The sequence below is a fragment of the Palaemon carinicauda genome, chromosome 39 (genome assembly GCF_036898095.1).
Source record: "Palaemon carinicauda isolate YSFRI2023 chromosome 39, ASM3689809v2, whole genome shotgun sequence".
Classification (NCBI taxonomy): Eukaryota; Metazoa; Arthropoda; class Malacostraca; order Decapoda; family Palaemonidae; genus Palaemon; species Palaemon carinicauda.
The window spans coordinates 47785888-47805887 of NC_090763.1; the positions used below are offsets into that span (position 1 = coordinate 47785888).

A 20000-nucleotide genomic window follows, 5' to 3' on the forward strand; every position below is an offset into this window, starting at 1 on the left:
AATAGAATATTGTCCAATATTTATATAAAACATAAAAGTTTGAGGCAACTCATGTCAAGTACCTCTAACAAACTTTGGTTATAAATCTCAATAGTTCAAAGATTTGGAAAGTGGCAGTTTATTACCCTTAAGGTGATGGTAAATCAATCCACAAAGAAGTTGCATTACTAAGTATGTTCTCGTTTTAGTCTTTATTTTCTGCATTATTTTAAAGGTTATCAATTATGCAAGGAAACTGCAATCAATTATGGTAATTAAATTACCATTGTTCCTTTCATTAAAAGCAGTTTTGCAAAAGTAAGTTATCAAAAATTCCTCAAAAATTACATGTTAATTTCTCTGATTTAGATTAACGAGGAACTTACAAAATGCAGTGACCATAGAGCTTGCATCTGTGTGATCATAAAATATATGAATATTATGACTTAAGATATCCAGGCAAAAGGAATAGTAGTTGGTCATTCTTCATTATTTTTGATAATCATGTGAAACAATCCAAAATGAGTCTTGATATGTATACAATAATATCCAGAAATGCTTGAGCAGCATAAACTGAATCATGTCCAACCAACTTGGTGTTAAAAGTAAGCACTTTTGCTTTAGGTTTATAGGTACCAGTACTTGGTAAAAATTTTGTAATGGAACTCCCTTTAACCTCCCTGTTCAGAACTTTAGATGAATATTGGGATGAACTTTATTTAACTTCTATTTATAACTCATGCATGAAGAAACATTTAGTTTAGTTTACTAGTTTGAAAATATTTATGAGGACAGTTTAAATTTGGTTCTAAATTTTCATTAACGTAAATTAAATATGTACAAGCCAGTAAATGGTGAAATGGTATACTATAAGATGATGTGCTTTGATTAAAATAAGGTCTTTTAAGTGCAGAAACTATCCTTTAAGAAAATACAGGTGTTTTTGTACAGTATTCATATGCCACAATATGTGGCTTACTTTTCCAGCTTATGTCCGTGGCATGGTACTTACTCTTAGGTACGTACAGTAGAATATTACTCATAAATGTGCATTAACTATTAGCTTTATTGTTGTCATGTTTGATGGTTTATAGTTACCTGTTCACTAAACAAATTACTGGTTAGAGTAACTAAGGAATCTATTTTTAAACTTTTTAATGATTCCTAAACGTGAATATATTACAGAATGAAGAAATTACCTGTTATGGCATTTAATTTTGAGAACTTAGTTTAGGGATACATTGTAAACATTAAAGAAGAAGCCATTTAAGTGTCCTTTACATACATAATTATCTTTGAAACCCTTGGAGTCAATGCAACTTAAATATTTTACGAGTGGGAGAAAGTATAGTTAGTCTCCATATAATGGCTGGAAAACATGGTTGTTAACATGCGTGTAAATGCAAAATTGAATAACAAATTAGTGGATTTGAAAAATATTAATAAGGGAACACTCTACTTGTTGAGGATAATTGTGTCATTCAAAGAGACAAAGTTGCATGGACCACTCCCTCAAGCAAGTGCTTAATATTACGAGCATTTCAATGAAAAGGCCAATTTAATGAGGAATATATTGCTATTCAGAATTTGGGTTCTACAGAGTAAGTGGGATCCAAACTGTATATAGTTTCTACAGAATGCAAAGTTAAATATTGTAGTTTATCTATCGTGAGACCAAATTTTACATGCTAGAAAATAAAATAGAGCGGGTTTATGTGATAAAGATTGTTCTTGTTCTAACAAGTGCAGATTTTGCTGCATAATATAGATTATTCAAATGCAGTTTAGTTACTGTAAATTTTATTAAATGTTCCAGGTAATTAAGCACTCTAAAGTTTAAGAGAAACATCATTTCACTTGATAAAAATTACTAAAAAATGTGATTGGTAATTTGAAGGGTTCCTTACTCTAAATGCAGAACTGCTTGATTAAAGCATATGGTTACTTTTCTTGGTATGAGCTATTTACTATGGTAAATTTTCATGTAGTGTCCGTAAATGGTTTTGCTTGATACGATATGTCTAGCTGTTAGTCCCCCCGCCCCTTTGTGGCTCATACAGTATGGTACAGTATGTTTGTCGTCATGAGTCCCAAATTGAGGATCAGCACCATGACATATTTTGTCAACCATAAAGGGACGCTGTACGAAAGAAGCCCATTTAAAGTTAGCATATGTCTGGGGAGTTTACTAAATCAATCTGGTTGCCCTTCTGTGATGTGGAAGAGACCATAGAGTGGAAAGGGAAAGGACAATATTTTCCAAGCTGTGATAACTAAATTAATAGTGTATATATTTATATTATTTTCTATAAACAGGCTAAATGCATTGCATTTATTAATGCACATCCTTCCTCTTAATTGTCAGATTTTTTTCTTCCTGGATAGTAACTTCTGTTACACATCATGGAGAAGAAACTATATTTTGTAGGTGTAGATTTTTACATTTAATTCTTGTATTATTTACACCTGCAAGATCATCTGAATACCCCTGTAAACCTGGATAGATTCCCAAGCCAATATTTTTTGCCTAATACTGTATTTTACACTAAGGCAAATTATGAAGAATTTTCAGCTACTTAGCCTTATGCCTGAATTCATAAAGTGAAGTTTGTACAGAACATCTTGTTCTTGCCTGTGATGCGTTATTATGAAATACTAGAAAAGTGCTTTGAAGCCTTACATTTTTGATGTAGCATAACTCTATGACTACTTGATGCCAGTAATGTAATGAAAGTAATTTATTAGAAATTTATATTGGGGGTGATTAACATAATAGCATAAGTGTTATTGTATTCAAAGCAATTTTTTTTATGAATATTTGAGTAGGTGATATGAAGGAAGCATCTTACATTCTTTTTCTCTCAAGTTTTATCATCCTGTCTCCAGAACCATTTATCTTGATCTCTTAAATACATTATTAATATCCAATGGAAGTCAGATTAGGAGCTGGAATATAGGATTTATTAAATTTATTCTTACTCCATAGCTACTGTATTTGCAATATATACTGTATGTTGTTAATGTGACGAATGATTTGAGAGTTGGCCGAGTCTTTGTATAGTCTGTCATTGATGAATGATATGTTGCTCATCTTAAGTTCCTCATCTGTTTATAACTGTACATACTCCTTATAGTACCAATTACACTATCACCATAATTCCCACAGTTTTCATATTCAGTTGTATAGTTGAAAGTTCATCAAGAATAAGTTAGTATAAATTATTTTTATTTAATGCTTATCATTTAGCCTAATGTATGCCCCAGGCTGCAGGTCTTCTTTGCAATGCAAAACTAGTTAAGGTAGAGCATTATTACATTACATGCATTTGAAGTATTCTTTGCATTATAAATATTAAATTCTATATAGTTTTTGGTTAGCATCCTTTTAATTTTAAGAATAAGTTTCACTATGCAGATTTATATTTAAAAGCGATGCAATATTAAACAGCAAATAATAAATAAACTAGTTCAGTCATCTTAAAAATCTCAGAATTAGAGTGAATTTTCTCTTTGCATAAGAGAACTCTACTTGGCTTTAGTTGTATTAGTTATTGTGAATAAAAATGCTTTTGTGAATAGTAAAAATATGCTTCATGAGAATCATACCTGCAGCATTTTTATGACCTTTTCTCTTGTCTAGGTGATGTGCTGTCATGATTTCCCTCTGTTGTATTTTGTTGGTGGCCAGTGATAGTCGGTGGAAGTGTCGGTCAGGGAATAAATTTTGAGTTTCCAATTTCTGAAAGGATTAAAGAAAATGTTTAAATTGAAAATTCTTAGAGGAATTGTTGAACCTTGAAAATCTTACCCCAAAAACCTTGTTGGTTGAAGATTATCATCTTTGGTGCAACTTAAAATTACAGTACACTAGAAACTTTCACTCCACCTTCATATAAAAAAAAAAAACTATGTAAAAATTTGCCACAATGTCACAATTTTCCAGTATGATTAGCAAAGCGCTAGGAATCATGTAATGAAATTTTGCTAATGAAGGACTGCCTGTGATTTTGATTGTTTCATTTGTTGGGGGATGTCCAGAAGACTTTTAAAAATAAAGAAATACAATTATTATCATCAAAATGTACTTTAAAGTTCATCTAATGTATTCTTCTTAGAGTTAAAAATACTTCACTGTCATATTGGTAAAATATAAACATTCAGCACTTTAGTAATTAAATGTGTGATACTGGCTTCAGCCTTATCAGGGTTCCATGTATGAATGTTTGACGAGATTTATTTTTCATGAAATTGTTTACATACACAGTACTGTATATTTTCGTGTATAGCATTAAACCAATATTTATTTTCACCGTTTCTCACCTCAGTTTTTTTTTTATTCTAACCAATAGTGAATGTGCCAAAGTCCATTTATACATGTCCAAAACATGTATAGTTTAAAATAAGTTGAAAGTCCAAATTACAGTCTTACGTCCATTGCTTAAGAAATGTTAGTCTGTCAGTGATTCAGTTTTAGATGACATTCACAGTTTCATTTAAGTACAATGGCCCCTGGACAGTTTTTTTCATTTTTTTCCCCCGACTTCCTCCACATTGTAGCATATTGCCTTATTTGTGCTGAGAAAATGTAAGATGTGTAAGACACTGTATATTTATAATAAAGTTGTACAGTATTTTGTGATTATGAAAACTATTAACTTCATTTGCTTTATAGTTTCCTCATACCATAATTATAATGGTTACTATTTATGCATAATTTACTCAATTTTCACACAATTTTAATAGTTTTGGTTGTACAATTGACCGAATAGCCTGAAGGCAATTTTAAGAAAAGTGGAATATATATATAAATATGATTTTTCCATTTTTGTGTGTGTACACTATCTAGTAAAGTAAGAATTTAAACTATTTGGAATACATTTATTTTTATAAATTTTGTGAATGACTTCATAAGAGGTCCATAAGAAATATGTTGGATATATCCAAAATCCAGAATCCTCTAATGATTCTTTTCAATGAATCCTTACTTTAGCCTCATTATGCCATTGGCTGCATATGAAAGGTGAAGTTTTTATTTTACCTTCTACACCATCACACACTTCCTTGTAATATTTGTTGTTAAATTTGACATCTGTAAGTTCTGCTTTTGTTCAGTAAAATGGTTTTTGAGTTTGAATTCTTTCAATACATCCTTTCATGTACATGTGTACAGTAATGTCTATTTAAAAGATTTTCAAGATTCTAATTAATTCATACAATTCTAAAGTTGTTCCAACACGAAGTACTTACCGTGAACTACTTTCTTAGGAGTATCTGGTATCTCCTCCCATCCGACCAGAGTTTTGTGTAGTTTACCATAAACCCATTTTCTATGAGAGGCGACCTCAGGCGGAGTGATACACGCCCTGAGGCTAACCCCGGGTCAGAGAGCATGCTTGCTTAGGTCTCGACCTCCAGTAAGTTCTCTGGTCGCGTCGCGATATCACCTCGCCACTCTCCTTATCCCAGTGTGACTTGTGTGTCCCCCGACCTTTTGTGTCCCACGTGGTCCCTTTGTGCTTTCTCTGTGCACGCTTGTCTCGTAGTGCTTCTCCTTCATCATGGAGCATCCTCGCTGTTGTCCTGGGCCTATGGCCGGCAAATCGTGTTGAGCGTTCCTTTCGAAACCAGAAGTGGACCCGCACTCCTTGTGTTCATCGTGCCAGGGCAGCGTGTGTTCCCCTTCTGACACGTGTCCGGAGTGCGAGTCGTGGAACGAGGTGCAGTGGGTGCGGTATAGCACCAAGAGGAAGAAGTCGCCTAAGAGGACCAACGTCCCTTCCCCCCTTGCTTCGACGAGCGCCTCGGCGGTCCGAGCTTCTCTTCCAGCCTCCCCTACCCAGAGTAGGGGACGAGGTAAGTCCGTTGCGGGGAAGAGGCCCGCGGCCCTTCCCCAGGAGTCTGATCTTCCTGACAGTGGGTTGTGGCATCTTTTCAGGCGAGTGAGGGGCGCGAGTGTTTTCGGGAGATGGTGACCTGGTGCCTGCTGGTCACGTCTCCTCTGATGACCTCATGTGGGGTAATAATGCTACTAATTTCTCCCCAGCCTCTTGGGCGTGCTTTTCAGGTGGTTCAGCAGCCGAGGGCGACGTCAAGAAGGAGCATTCCCCGCCGTCGGTCCCCACTGCTTGGGTTCCCCATAAGACGCCCTTCAGGTCCCCGATGAGGATGGAGGATGACTTTGGGACCTGGGCTCTCACGGGACAGCCTCCTCGCTCCCCCCCCCCAGCGCCGTCGGATGTCTTCCCAGAGGATTTCCTGCAGGAGTCATCGTCCACGGAGCGTCGCAGGAATCCTCCTACATCACCGCGGGAGCCGAGGCCTTCAAAAAGGGCCTATAAGTCGTCGGTCTCATCAATGGAGGATCCTTCCTGCTCTTCGGAGGATGAGGCGCTGAGAAACCTCAGGAGGCAAAAAGGGAAGTCCCGCAGGAAGTTTTTGCATTCCCGCTCCCCCTCGAGGTCGCGCCACGAGAGTTGGCGCCCAAGATCCCCTAAGAACAACGAATGGGTGATGGTTCACCGAGAGAGACTTCTGGAACTAGCTGCGGCGCCGGGCCCCTCAGGTTGGCGTCTGAGGACAGCCTCACCGGATAGATACTCCTCCGGCAACAGCGGCACCCGACGGAGTGATTCCTCATGGCAGGTTCCAGTTGACAGGCATAAGACCGCGAAGGTTCTGACTCCATCCGCCCAGCGGAGAGAGTCGCACCTTCGGTCTGGCAGCCGAGTCCTGACCTCCAAGGGCCACCTAGCTCGGCACGAGCGCAGCCCTCGGCCTTCCTCAACGAGCAGGCCTGTAGATTCGAAGTCCTCCAGGAGAGACGTTAGGCCCAGGATGGAGGCTCCCGTTCCGATGGAGATGCCCAACCTTCGTCAGGAGCCCCCACGGGAGCGTCGGTCCAGGACTCCCCCACGTGCGAGGTCCTCCGTCGGGGTACCCTCGTCGGAGGAGCTTGACGACCATGGAGAGGGGTCAGCAGCGAAGGTATCGGCCTATCGGAGGGTGATAGGCCTCATCAGAAGTCACCACAGGCTGGACATACCGGAACCCTCCTCCGAAGATGCTTGGCGTTCCAGCCTAAATAGAATAGTGGACGTCCCAGTCCAGTAGCGCCCCTCCTTGGCTCTTCCTCTGGCGAGGGACGTTTATTTGGGTAAAGCTTACGTGGACAGGATAGAGGCCAACCACGCGGAGGTGCCCAAGAGCCAGAGCTCCTCCAAGCTGCTCCAGGGCCTGAAGTCCCAGAGCAGGTTCTACCTCCCAGAGGGACAGCGAGCGGGCGCCTGTGCTCTGGAGCCGGCACTCACCGTACCAGGGCAAGGAGCCTCAGAAGAAAGGGCGTCCACAGCTCCGATCTGCTTCTCTCCTTCGGAGGCAGTCATGATGGAGGAGATGTCGAAGGACCTTGTCAACGTCTCCTCCTGGTTACACTGGTGAGCCGCCACCCTGGTGGGCGTTCAGTCGTCATACGACCTGTCGGTTCTGGAGACCCAGGCCTTGCTCAAGGAACTCATCAGCTCAGGAGGCAAGGCCCTAAAATTCTTGTTTTACCAGTCGTTAGCCATATCCCCCAACTGGGTCCTACGAAGGAGGGACACTGTTCTGAGCAAGATATCCAGGAGGCTGCCGGACAGAGAGGCCAGATCTCTGAGGAACCTGACCCTATGGGACGACTCAATCTTTCCCCCGAAGGCAGCGGAGGAGGCGATGGAGAGAATTCGGAGGATGAAGGAGCCGTTCGAGACCAGGCCCCACCCGGTCAGGAGGCCGACGTTTAGAAGACCCTCCATCGACTCACCTCGCCCTCCTCGGCCCACTCCTAACCACCCTAGGAGAGACAACTCGGCGACAACATGGTCCCAGTCGTCTCAGCCCTCCTGTAGGGAATCAGCCCCGAATCAAGCCGCCTATGGACCATCCTTCTCCGCTTCCAGAAGAGGTCGTTCAGGCCACTCATCGAGGAGGAGATAGCGAGGGAGGCCCCCTACTCCTGCCAGAGCCTCAGGGGGGGATGCCTCAAACTTTTTTGGCAAGCATGGGAAAAACACGGAGCAGACCCGTAGACAGTGACAGTTCTGAAAGAAGGGTACAGATTGCCCTTCCTAGGAGACTCTGCTCCTCTGATACCAGATCAGCAGGCGGAATGGCTAGCCCCCAAGGATCCCTTGAAACGGACAGCTCTGAAGGGAGGTGTCTTAGCGATGTTGGCGAAAGGGGCAATGGAACCTGTTCGGGACCCAGGTCCGGGGTTCTACAGCAGGCTGTTCCTGGTGGAGAAAGCAACAGGAGGATGGAGACCGGTCATAGACCTCTCAGCCCTTAACAAGTTCGTCTGCAAGACAGACTTCAAAATGGACACTCCAAGATCACTTCCTTGAGAGAAGGGGACTTCATGATGTCAGTAGATATCAAGGATGCCTACTTCCAGATCCCGGTTCATCCCTCCAGCAGGAAGTACCTACGGGTGAAATGGGAGAACCAGACGTTGCAGTTCAAAACCCTCTGCTTCGGGCTGTCCACTGCCCCCAAAGTCTTCACGAGGGTCTTCACAACGGTCTCAGTCTGGGCACATGAACAAGGCATCCGCCTGATTCGTTACCTGGACGATTGGTTGCTACTTTCAGCCTCAGAGGAAGTACTGAAGGAGCAAGGCGCGAGGTTACTGCAGTTCTGCAACGTTCTGGGGATCACCATCAACCTAAAGAAGTCTCAACTGATTCCCTCCACCAGGACGACCTACCTCGGGATGGTTCTGGACTCCCGGTTAGTGAAAGCCTTCCATTCCGCGGATAGACTGGACAACTTAGACCAGGTCCTCCGCCCCTTCCTGACGGACCAACCCAGGAGGGCAGAGACTAATAGGTCACCTTGTGTCTCTGGAGAAACTGGTCCCCCAGGGCAGGCTAAGGCTCAGGGAAGTCCAATGGAACCTGAAGGAGAACTGGATCCAAACGGATTCCCCCCACAGAGTGGTCCCAGTGTTTCCGAACACGAAACGGGTCCTGGATTGGTGGAGCTGCAGGACGAACACCCGCAAAGGGATGCCCTTTGCAGCCGACCCTCCAGAGATGTTCCTGTTCACGGACGCGTCGAAGGAGGGGTGGGGTGTTCATCTCTTAGAGGAAACTGGACAGCCCTAGAGAAGTCCCAGCACATCAACGTTCTAGAGTTGAGGGCAGTACAAAGAGCGTGCCTGGAGTTTGTACACCTACTCCGGGGAAACACCGTAGCGTTGATGTGCGACAATGCCACGGTAGTAGCTTACATAAAGAAGCAGGGAGGCGCAAGGTCGAAGGAGCTGTGCGCCCTCACCTTACAACTTCTGGAATGGGCCGAGGTGGAACAGATAAGAATATCAGCGAGGTTCATCCCAGGGAAAAGGAACGTCCTCGTCGACGGCCTCAGCAGGATGGGGCAAGTGGTGGGATCCGAATGGTCCCTACACCCGGAAGTAGCCAGGTCAGTCATTCAGAAATGGGGTTCGCCGGTGATGGACCTTTTCGCAACAAGGGTGAACACGCAGCTCCCCGTGTTCTGTTCTTCTGTTCCAGACCCAAAAGCGGCGTTCGAAGACGCCTTCAAACATCCGTGGGACAATCTCGACGTGTACGCTTTTCCCCCCTTCGGGATGCTCAGGCAGGTCCTCAACAGGGTGAGAAAGACAAGCAACCTACAGATGACTTTGTAAGTGCCCTGGTGGCCGGAGAGAGAGTGGTTCGTGGACCTAAGGGAGCTAACACAACAGCCGCCCTGGCCCCTTCTGGACAGGCCAGATCTTCTCCGACAACCACACTTCCAAAGGTTCCACGAAAATCCACGGTCCCTCCGCCTTCACGCGTGGAGGTTATCGAATCGAGCGTCTCTTGAGGAGGCAAGGCTATTCGTCGAGTACAGCAACGAGGATGTCGGGCTACCTTAGATGGTCATCAACAGCTGTATATCAGGCTAAGTAGGCCACCATTACCAAATGGTGCGCCACTAGGAACATTAAGCCCCTGAAGGTCTCCATTCTGCAGGTAGCGGACTTCCTAGTTTACCTCAGGGATGTGGTCAACATGTCCATTCCAGCCACCAAGAGAGTCTGCGCCGCCTTGGGCCAAGCTTTTCTCCTGAAGGGCATAGACCTGGGTAACTCCAGACATACCTCAATGCTCATTAAGAGCCTTGAGCAATCATGCCCCCCGCAAGCTGTGAAGGTGCCACAATGGGACGTGGCAAGGGTCCTGAAGATTTTATCCGAGCCTCCGTTCGAGCCCTCAAAGGACATCGTGGACAAGGACCTCACTCTCAAGACAGTTTTCTTGCTGGCGTTAGCTTCAGCTAAACGGGTAAGCAAGATTCATGGTCTGTCCTACGAAGTTGCTCACTCGTAAGGTTGGCGAGAGGTCACATTCAAGTTCGTTCCTTCCTTCGTAGCTAAGACACAGAACCCTGCCGTATGGGACCCCAGGTTTGAGGGCTTCTCTATTCCAGCAATCCCCCGGTCAGACGACGTGAAGGATTTGCGCTTATGTACCGTCAGGGCAGTGAGGAAATACTTGGAAAGAGCAGCAAAACTCCGGCCCAGGATCAAGAGTCTTTTTGTTTCCACTGGCCTCGTGAAGAAGCCAGTCTCGAAGAATACCATCTCCTTCTGGTTGCGACAGGTCATCATCAGGGCCTACAGTAAGGCGGGAATCCCCCTACTGGGGAAACCCAAGCCCCATGACATTAGGGGCCTGAGTACTACGTTGGCCTTTGAGAAAAATATGTTAGTGGGCCAGATCCTAAGGGCAGGCACCTGGACTAACCAGTCTACCTTCACGGCTCACTATTTGAAGGACTATTCAAGAAGATCCCTGGACGGGTTCTCGATAGGTACCGTCGTTTCAGTGCTCCAAACGGTTTAAAGGCATAGCCTCAGTTATAACCGCGGGTAACAAGCACAATAGACACAGGTTCGTTCCTTAAACCCCCTTGTACTTCCTTTCCCCCTTTTCCGCTTCAAGTGAGCTCTGTGAGGGCCCTGAGCCAGAGACGAGTACCTCATCAAGAAGAAGACATGTCCCCTAACTTTTCTTGCACAGGTGAGTTTCTTAGACATTAAGATGGGTTTTTGTGTAGTTTCCTCTCATTAATTTTCTGTAGGGTCAACACGACCTAGCCACTTTCTAGGTCTCTGGAGTTTCCTCAGCACGGTCTTAAGAACTTTTTAGGGCCACGCCCACCTCCTAAAGTGTAAGTCTCCTAAGAAAGTAGTTTGAGGTAAGAACTAAGTGTTGGAACAAATCACAAATTTTAAGTAATTTGTATTTTTCCTAACAGTACTTGCCTCGAACTACTTTCGGGTAATAGCCCACCCTGCCTTCCCCAAGTGTCCCCTGGTTTTCGTAGAGACCTTAGCAACCAAGAACTTGCTGGAGGTCGAGACCTAAGCAAGCATGATCTCTGACCCGGGGTTAGCCTCAGGGCGTGTATCACTCCGCCTGAGGTCGCCCATCATAGAAAATGGGTTTAGGGTAAACTACACAAAACTCTGGTCGATTGGGAGGAGATACCAGATACTCCTAAGAAAGTAGTTCGAGGTAAGTACTGTTAGGAAAAATACAAATTACTTAAAATTTGTGATATTGTCAAAAAAACTGATTCACTCAAACAAGCCCATTATACCAGGCATTTTAGTCAAAAGTGACCCCACCCGTTAACCATTTCACTTTGCATGTAGCTGTAGGAAATTAGTGGGAGATTTTATTGGAAACTAAGTGTGTAAGTGTAATGGATTTGTATGAATTATCTACCAAACTCAATGGGTCTTAAAAAACTGAAAAAGCAGAAACTATAATGTAAGAAAATCAAAGATTTTTTATTAGCAAGTCCAAGGTTTACTTCTGGAAAAGGCCTAGTACTTGCCATCCAAAACATAGAACCTCTCCATCTGGCGGTGGGAATTAAAGCATGCTGATGATATTGATTACCTTTAAGCTCCCCTCCAATTTGCTAGCTAAAACCTCAAGAATTTCTGAAGACTGGGTCCTCTGGCAAGAAAATGAAGTCAACTTATTTTCACCAATTTACCTTGTGTGAATACTACACACAGTCGCCATTTCTACAAGGCAGAATGACTAACTGCTGTATTCTTTATTTCAAAGTGTCTTCATCTTGAAGGAAAAACAGGATTGCTGGATTGAAAGAATTCCTTAGCTAGCTAGGGTTATTGAACGGCTGCTAATAGTATTTTTATTGTCATGGTGAATAAATACATTGGGGGAACCCCCAAATTAATTTTGGGACGCCACAAATCAATTTGGGGAGCCCAAAAATCAATTTGGGGAGCCCAAAAATCAATTTGGGGAGCCCAAAAATCAATTTGGGGAGCCCCAAATTCATTTGGGGATGCCACATATCAATTGGGGGAGCCAAAATCATTTGGGGACACCACAAATCCATTGGGGTACACAAATAAATTTGAGGACGCGAAAAATGAATTTGGGGAGCCCCAAATTCATTTGGGGACACCAAAAATCGATTGAAGGAGCCCCAAATTCATTTGGGGACGCAACAAATGTAATGGGGGAGCCTCAAATTCATTTGACGACGCCACAAATCAATTGGGGGAGGCACAAAAATCAATTGGGGGAGTCCCAAATGAATTTGTGGATGTCACAAATGAATTTGGGGAGCCACAAATGAATTTGGCGATGCTACAAATAAAATGGAAGAGCCCCAAAATCAATTGGGGGAGCCCTAAAATTAATTGGGGCACCTCAAAATATATTGAGGGAGCCCCAAATTTATTTGGTGAGGCCAAAAATCAATTGGGGGAGCCCCAAAATCATTTGGGGAGCCTAAAATTCATTTGGCAATGCTACAAATCAATTGTGGGGGCCCTAAAATTAATTGGGGGTGCCCAAAATTCATTTGGCGTCGGCACATATCAATTGCGGAGCCCCAAAATCAATTTTGGACGACCCAAAATCAATTAATGGAGCCCCAAAGTCAATTGGAAGTGCCCCACATTCATTTGGTGATGCCACAAATCAATTGGGGGCTCTAAAATCAATTGAGGGAGCCCCAAACTCATTTAGTGACGCCACAAATTAATTGAGGGAGCCCCAAACTCAATCAGGGGAGCCTAAAATTCATTTGATGATGCCAAAAATCAATTGGGGAGCCATAGAATCAATTGGGGTGGCCCCAAATTCATTTGGCGACATCACAAATTAATTGAATAGGCCCAAAATCAATTGAGGGAGCCTCAAAATCAATTGGGGCAGCCCCAAATTCGTTTGGCGACACCACAAATTAATTGGCGAAGCTCCAAAGTCTATTGGGGGAGCCCTAAAATCAATTGGAAGAGACCTAAAATCAATTGGAAGAGACCTAAAATCAATTGGGGGAGCCACAAATTCATTTGGCGACGCCACAAATCAATTGGGGGACCCCATAATCAATTGGGAAGCCCAAAATAAATTAGGGGGACCCCAAAATCAAATGGGGAGCCCCAAAATCAATTGAGGGAGCCCCAAAATCAATTGGGGATCCCCATAATCAATTGGTGACGCCACAAATCAATTGGGGAGCCACAAAATATATTGGAGATGCCCCAAATAAATTACAGGAGCCCCAAAATCAATTGGGGATGCCCTAAATTCAATTGGGGGCGCCCCAAAATCAATTGTTGGAGAACCAGAACCAATTGGGGATGATTTAGGGACGCCCAAAAAAGAATTCGAGAACCTCAAAATTGATTAGAGACGTCCCAAATTAATTTGGGGAGCCCCAAATCAATTGGGGACAACCCCAAGTCAATTGGGGAGCCCCAAAATAAATTGAGGGAACCCCAAAATCAATTGGGGACATCACAAATAAATTGGGGGACATCACAAATAAATTGGGGAACCTGAAAATCTATTGGGGAGCCCCAAAATCAATTATGGGAGCCTCAGAATCGATTAGGGAACCCCAAAATCAATTATGGGAGCCTCAGAATCGATTAGGGAACCCCAAAATATATTGGGGCAGCCCCAAATCAATTGTGGAGCCCCAAAATTAATTGAGGGAGCCACAAAATCGATTAGGGGAAAACCAAAATCAATTGTTGGAGCCCCCAAACTCATTTAGTGACGCCACAAATTAATTGAAGGAGCCCCAAAATCAATCAGGGGAGCCTAAAATTCATTTGATGATGCCAAAAATCAATTGAGGAGCCATAAAATCAACTGGGGTAGCCCCAAATTCATTTGGCGACATCATAAATTAATTGAATAGGCCCAAAATAAATTGAGGGAGCCTCAAAATCAATTGGGGCAGCCCCAAATTCATTTGGAAACACCACAAATCAATTGGCGAAGCTCCAAAGTCTATTGGGGGACCTAAAATCAATTGGAAGAGACCTAAAATCAATTGGGGAGCACTGAAATCAATTTGGGGGAGCCCATTTGGCGACACCACAAATCAATCGGGGGGGGGGGGGGGCAAATAATCTATTGGAAAAGGCCCGATTTAATTTGGCGACGCCACAAATCAATTGGGTGAAGCCCAAAATCAATTGGGGGAAGCCCAAAATCAATTGGGGACCCCCAAAATCAATTGGGGACCCCCAAAATCAATTGGGAGCCACAAAATCAAATGGGGGAGCCCCAAATTCATTTGGCGACGCCACAAATCAATTGGGGGACCCCATAATCAATTGGGAAGCCCAAAATAAATTAGGGGAGCCCCAAAATCAATTGGGAGCCCCAAAATCAATTGGGGAGCCATAAAATCAACTAGGGAGCCATAGAATCAATTGGGGTGGCCCCAAATTCATTTGGCGACATCACAAATTAATTGAATAGGCCCAAAATCAATTGAGGGAGCCTCAAAATCAATTGGGGCAGCCCCAAATTCGTTTGGCGACACCACAAATTAATTGGCGAAGCTCCAAAGTCTATTGGGGGAGCCCTAAAATCAATTGGAAGAGACCTAAAATCAATTGGGGGAGCCACAAATTCATTTGGCGACGCCACAAATCAATTGGGGGACCCCATAATCAATTGGGGAAGCCCAAAATAAATTAGGGGGACCCCAAAATCAAATGGGGAGCCCCAAAATCAATTGAGGGAGCCCCAAAATCAATTGGGGATCCCCATAATCAATTGGTGACGCCACAAATCAATTGGGGAGCCACAAAATATATTGGAGATGCCCCAAATAAATTACAGGAGCCCCAAAATCAATTGGGGATGCCCTAAATTCAAATGGGGGCGCCCCAAAATCAATTGTTGGAGAACCAGAACCAATTGGGGATGATTTAGGGACGCCCAAAAAAGAATTCGAGAACCTCAAAATTGATTAGAGACGTCCCAAATTAATTTGGGGAGCCCCAAATCAATTGGGGACGACCCAAATCAATTGGGGACAACCCCAAGTCAATTGGGGAGCCCCAAAATAAATTGAGGGAACCCCAAAATCAATTGGGGACATCACAAATAAATTGGGGGACATCACAAATAAATTGGGGAACCTGAAAATCTATTGGGGAGCCCCAAAATCAATTATGGGAGCCTCAGAATCGATTAGGGAACCCCAAAATCAATTATGGGAGCCTCAGAATCGATTAGGGAACCCCAAAATATATTGGGGCAGCCCCAAATCAATTGTGGAGCCCCAAATCAATTGTGGAGCCCCAAAATTAATTGAGGGAGCCACAAAATCGATTAGGGGAAAACCAAAATCAATTGTTGGAGCCCCCAAACTCATTTAGTGACGCCACAAATTAATTGAAGGAGCCCCAAAATCAATCAGGGGAGCCTAAAATTCATTTGATGATGCCAAAAATCAATTGGGGAGCCATAAAATCAACTGGGGTAGCCCCAAATTCATTTGGCGACATCATAAATTAATTGAATAGGCCCAAAATAAATTGAGGGAGCCTCAAAATCAATTGGGGCAGCCCCAAATTCATTTGGCAACACCACAAATCAATTGGCGAAGCTCCAAAGTCTATTGGGGGACCTAAAATCAATTGGAAGAGACCTAAAATCAATTGGGGAGCACTGAAATCAATTTGGGGGAGCCCATTTGGCGACACCACAAATCAATCGGGGGGGGGGGGGGGGCAAATAATCTATTGGAGAAGGCCCGATTTAATTTGGCGACGCCACAAATCAATTGGGTGAAGCCCAAAATCAATTGGGGGAAGCCCAAAATCAATTGGGGACCCCCAAAATCAATTGGGGACCCCCAAAATCAATTGGGAGCCACAAAATCAAATGGGGGAGCCCCAAATTCATTTGGCGACGCCACAAATCAATTGGGGGACCCCATAATCAATTGGGAAGCCCAAAATAAATTAGGGGAGCCCCAAAATCAATTGGGAGCCCCAAAATCAATTGGGAGCCCCAAAATCAATTGAGGGAGCCCCAAAATCAATTGGGGAGACCCATAATCAATTGGGGAGACCCATAATCAATTGGGGAGACCCATAATCAATTGGGGAGCCACAAAATATATTGGGGATGCCCCAAATAAATTGGGGGAGCATCAAAATCAATTGCAGGAGCCCCAAAATCAATTGGAGATGCCCGAAATTCAATTGGGGGCGCCCCAAAATCAATTGTTGGAGAACCAGAACCAATTGAGGATGATTTAGGGACGCCCAAAAAAGAATTCGAGAACCTCAAAATTGATTAGAGACGTCCCAAATTAATTTGGGTAGCCCCAAAATCAATTGGGGATGACCCAAATCAATTGGGGAGACCCAGAATCAATTGGGGATGCCTGGATTCAATTGGGGGTGCCCCAAAAACAATAGGGACTTTGCAAATCCATTTGGGGCCCCCAAAATCCATTTGGGACCTCCAAAAATTGGAGGAGCCCACAAATCAATTGGGGACCCCACAAATCTATTGGGGACGCTTCAAAATCAATTGGTTGAGCCCCAAAATCAATTGGTTGAGCCCCAAAATCAATTGGGGACGCTTCAATTCAATTGGGGACGTCCCAATTCAATAGGGGAAGCAGCAAAATCAATTACGGACGCATAAACACACACAAATATATATATATATATATATATATATATATATATATATATATATATATATATATATATATATATATATATATATATATATATACATATACATATACATATATATAAATATATAAACAAACATACAAAAACATATATATATATATATATATATATATATAAATATATATATATATATATATATATATATATATATATATATATATATATATATATATATATATATATATATATATATATATATACATGAACACAGACATATATATATACACACATACATATATATACATCATAATATATATATATATATATATATATATATATATATATATATATATATATATATATATATATATATATATATATATATATATATAAAACAGATATACAATATATATATATATATATATATATATATATATATATATATATATATATTCAATTCCTGAATACCATATATATACCGAAATGAATACTACAATTGTAACCGACCATTAACCCTAAATTAATTTATTTCGTCAGCGGTCATAGACCTTAAGATCTATCTTCATCTCCTTGAAACTCCATTCATTGTAAGATTATCTCGAGTAACTACCGGCATCCTTGCTTTTGAACACTTCAGAATCTGTGTTGGAAAGGACGTCATACTTTCGAGAACATGACTTGGGCAGCAATTGTTGAATAGCATACCAACTTAGACCTAGGTCTACACGAGATAATGATGGGAGATTTTAGGACTGCACATTAATCGTCAAAGTCTTTCTTTTTCGAGCGAGTATCTTATAACTTCATAATCATAACAATACCTACAACAACTTCACGTACTTCCCATTACAAATTTTGAGCGAGAAAGCTGCCAACGGGGACTAGTCAAGTGGTCTTACTTTCACCCCTGCCAAGACGGGTGCCAATTGGCCAATTTTAATACCTTGATCGTAAGCGCTGATATCGTAATCAATCTTGTTTCGCACTAACACATGATTGCTAAATGACACAAAACCTTCTGGATTTCATCGTACTAAGTTCTAGTTGGAAAATAACAGCAAAAGAAAGGGAAGAATAAATTAACAGGCGAAAGGAAGAAGGATGGGGTATATACTCAGCAGGTGGGGTATCGAGTGTAGGTTGGTATTCAAAACTTTCTAAACATTCTTGCTCATAAATTATTCATGAACGTCTCCTATTTTAATGAAGATAATCAAAATTAACCATGGAAAGGGCATCGCTGAAGAAAGCAGGGAAATATCATTCAAAATGCATCCGATTATACGAAAGAACCCACCGACAGCATCTATTTGGCAAAACCTGCTGGTGGGTAGGGAAGCGGGTCCTGTTGGTTGGGCATGGGATGGATAAGGGAAGGCGGGTCGAGGAGGAAGATGGAGGCAGTGTTAGGTACCCAGTGATACTGGTGTTCAGTGTTCCCTTTACCTTCTGACTTGGCTCTGCCACGGCTTGCCGGCACCATTGCTACCAAGGCCCCCTTCAAGAACACGAACATGCCCACCCCCAAGGAGGTAGGCGAGGTGGGAACAAATCAAATCATTTCGTTGTGTGATGGTTGTTTTCTTTCTTTCTTTTTCTTCATTTGCAATTTGCTACTCGAGTGTTAAGTGTTGACACAAAGTGTTTTAGAAAGTGTTCCTAGTAATATTAGTGCTAATAATAGATATTTAATTGATGGTTATCATATTAATCACTATCCAACTACGTCATGGCGAAAATATAATATCTGACTTCCAAAGGTAACATTTTTTAGTAATTCAAGTGAAGTTTTCCCGTAATATATCAGGTACTTTTGGAATGGAGTCGGTAATAAGTAATAAATTACCAATTCGTAAAATAATACTATTTATAAAATATTTTGCAAGTTTATGACTCAAACATCTAACAAAATTATTCAATGAAAGAGATAGCTATTGCAAAAGCAAGACGAAAATTTACGAAGTAAATTATGAATGATTAAATACATATACAATTATAAATACATGTTCATACATATATATACATAAAATACATACACATATATAAGCATATATACATACACTCGCATACTATATATATATATATATATATATATATATATATATACATATATATATATATATATATATATATATATATATATATATATATATATATATATATATATATATACAATGTAATCTTTAAAATAAAACACCCTATATAAATCTTTCCTTCAAATTTGCAATTAAATTTATGTACGAGATACTACTTTACTACCACACCATAAAGTATGTGTTAACTTTACTCATATTTTTTATTAAAGTTCACTCTAGAGATTTTCCAAAATACCACAAGATTTTATTTCAATTATTCGGTGTAGCAATTTCAACGAGGCTAACCTACTTTCTTCTTATGACCTGAATAAGTAAACACCAACCATATCCTCTAAAATCACACAACGAAAATGTGAAGAACCTTGTACATACAGTTTGTAACATACATGTTTGCTTCTTGACAACTTACAGGAGAAAAAACTCATGCAAAAGATTACCTGGTCTTATTATGTACAGTTCAGTTCAGATAAAACAATAGGCTATTAACATGGACCATACCTAACATCTACACTGTTCTTACAATTTACCTGTGTTCACGTAAAGCTATTCAATGACATTTTAACAATAAGGAAAGAAAATCGTCACTCTCATAAACTAACTGCCTAAGTAATTTTCTCCACTTGTTGGGAAATAAAAAAAAAACCTTCTCATTTCCTAATTCTTTATATCATTGTGTTGAGATTCAATTCACAAATTCTTAACAGAAGAATTTGGGAATTAGAATTTGTGAATTAAAGCTCAACACAATGATATAAAGAATTAGGAAATGAGGTTTTTTTTTTTTTATTTCCCAACAAGTGGAGAAAATGACTTAAGCAGTTAGTTTATGAGGGTGACGAAATATAAATGCAGTCTTATCCCTTATGAATTTAAAAAGTCTAGCGTATGCATTATCAAAATACAAACTTTTAGATAAATTTTCACCT

At 41.6% G+C, this 20000-nt stretch overlaps 2 long non-coding RNA genes across 2 annotated transcripts in view; one reads left to right on the forward strand and one right to left on the reverse strand.

The window, feature by feature from the left end:
• Nucleotides 1-3550: 3550 nt before the first annotated feature.
• The window catches only part of LOC137631170 (uncharacterized), a 60879-nt gene continuing 44429 nt past the window's right edge, over nt 3551-20000 (reverse strand). Inside the window, exon 3 of the long non-coding RNA XR_011041871.1 lies at nt 3551-3718. This is a non-coding gene — a long non-coding RNA (uncharacterized lncRNA). The remainder of the gene's footprint in view (nt 3719-20000) is intronic.
• LOC137631169 (uncharacterized) overlaps nt 18353-20000 on the forward strand; it is a 66636-nt gene continuing 64988 nt past the window's right edge. Inside the window, exon 1 of the long non-coding RNA XR_011041870.1 lies at nt 18353-18510. This is a non-coding gene — a long non-coding RNA (uncharacterized lncRNA). The remainder of the gene's footprint in view (nt 18511-20000) is intronic.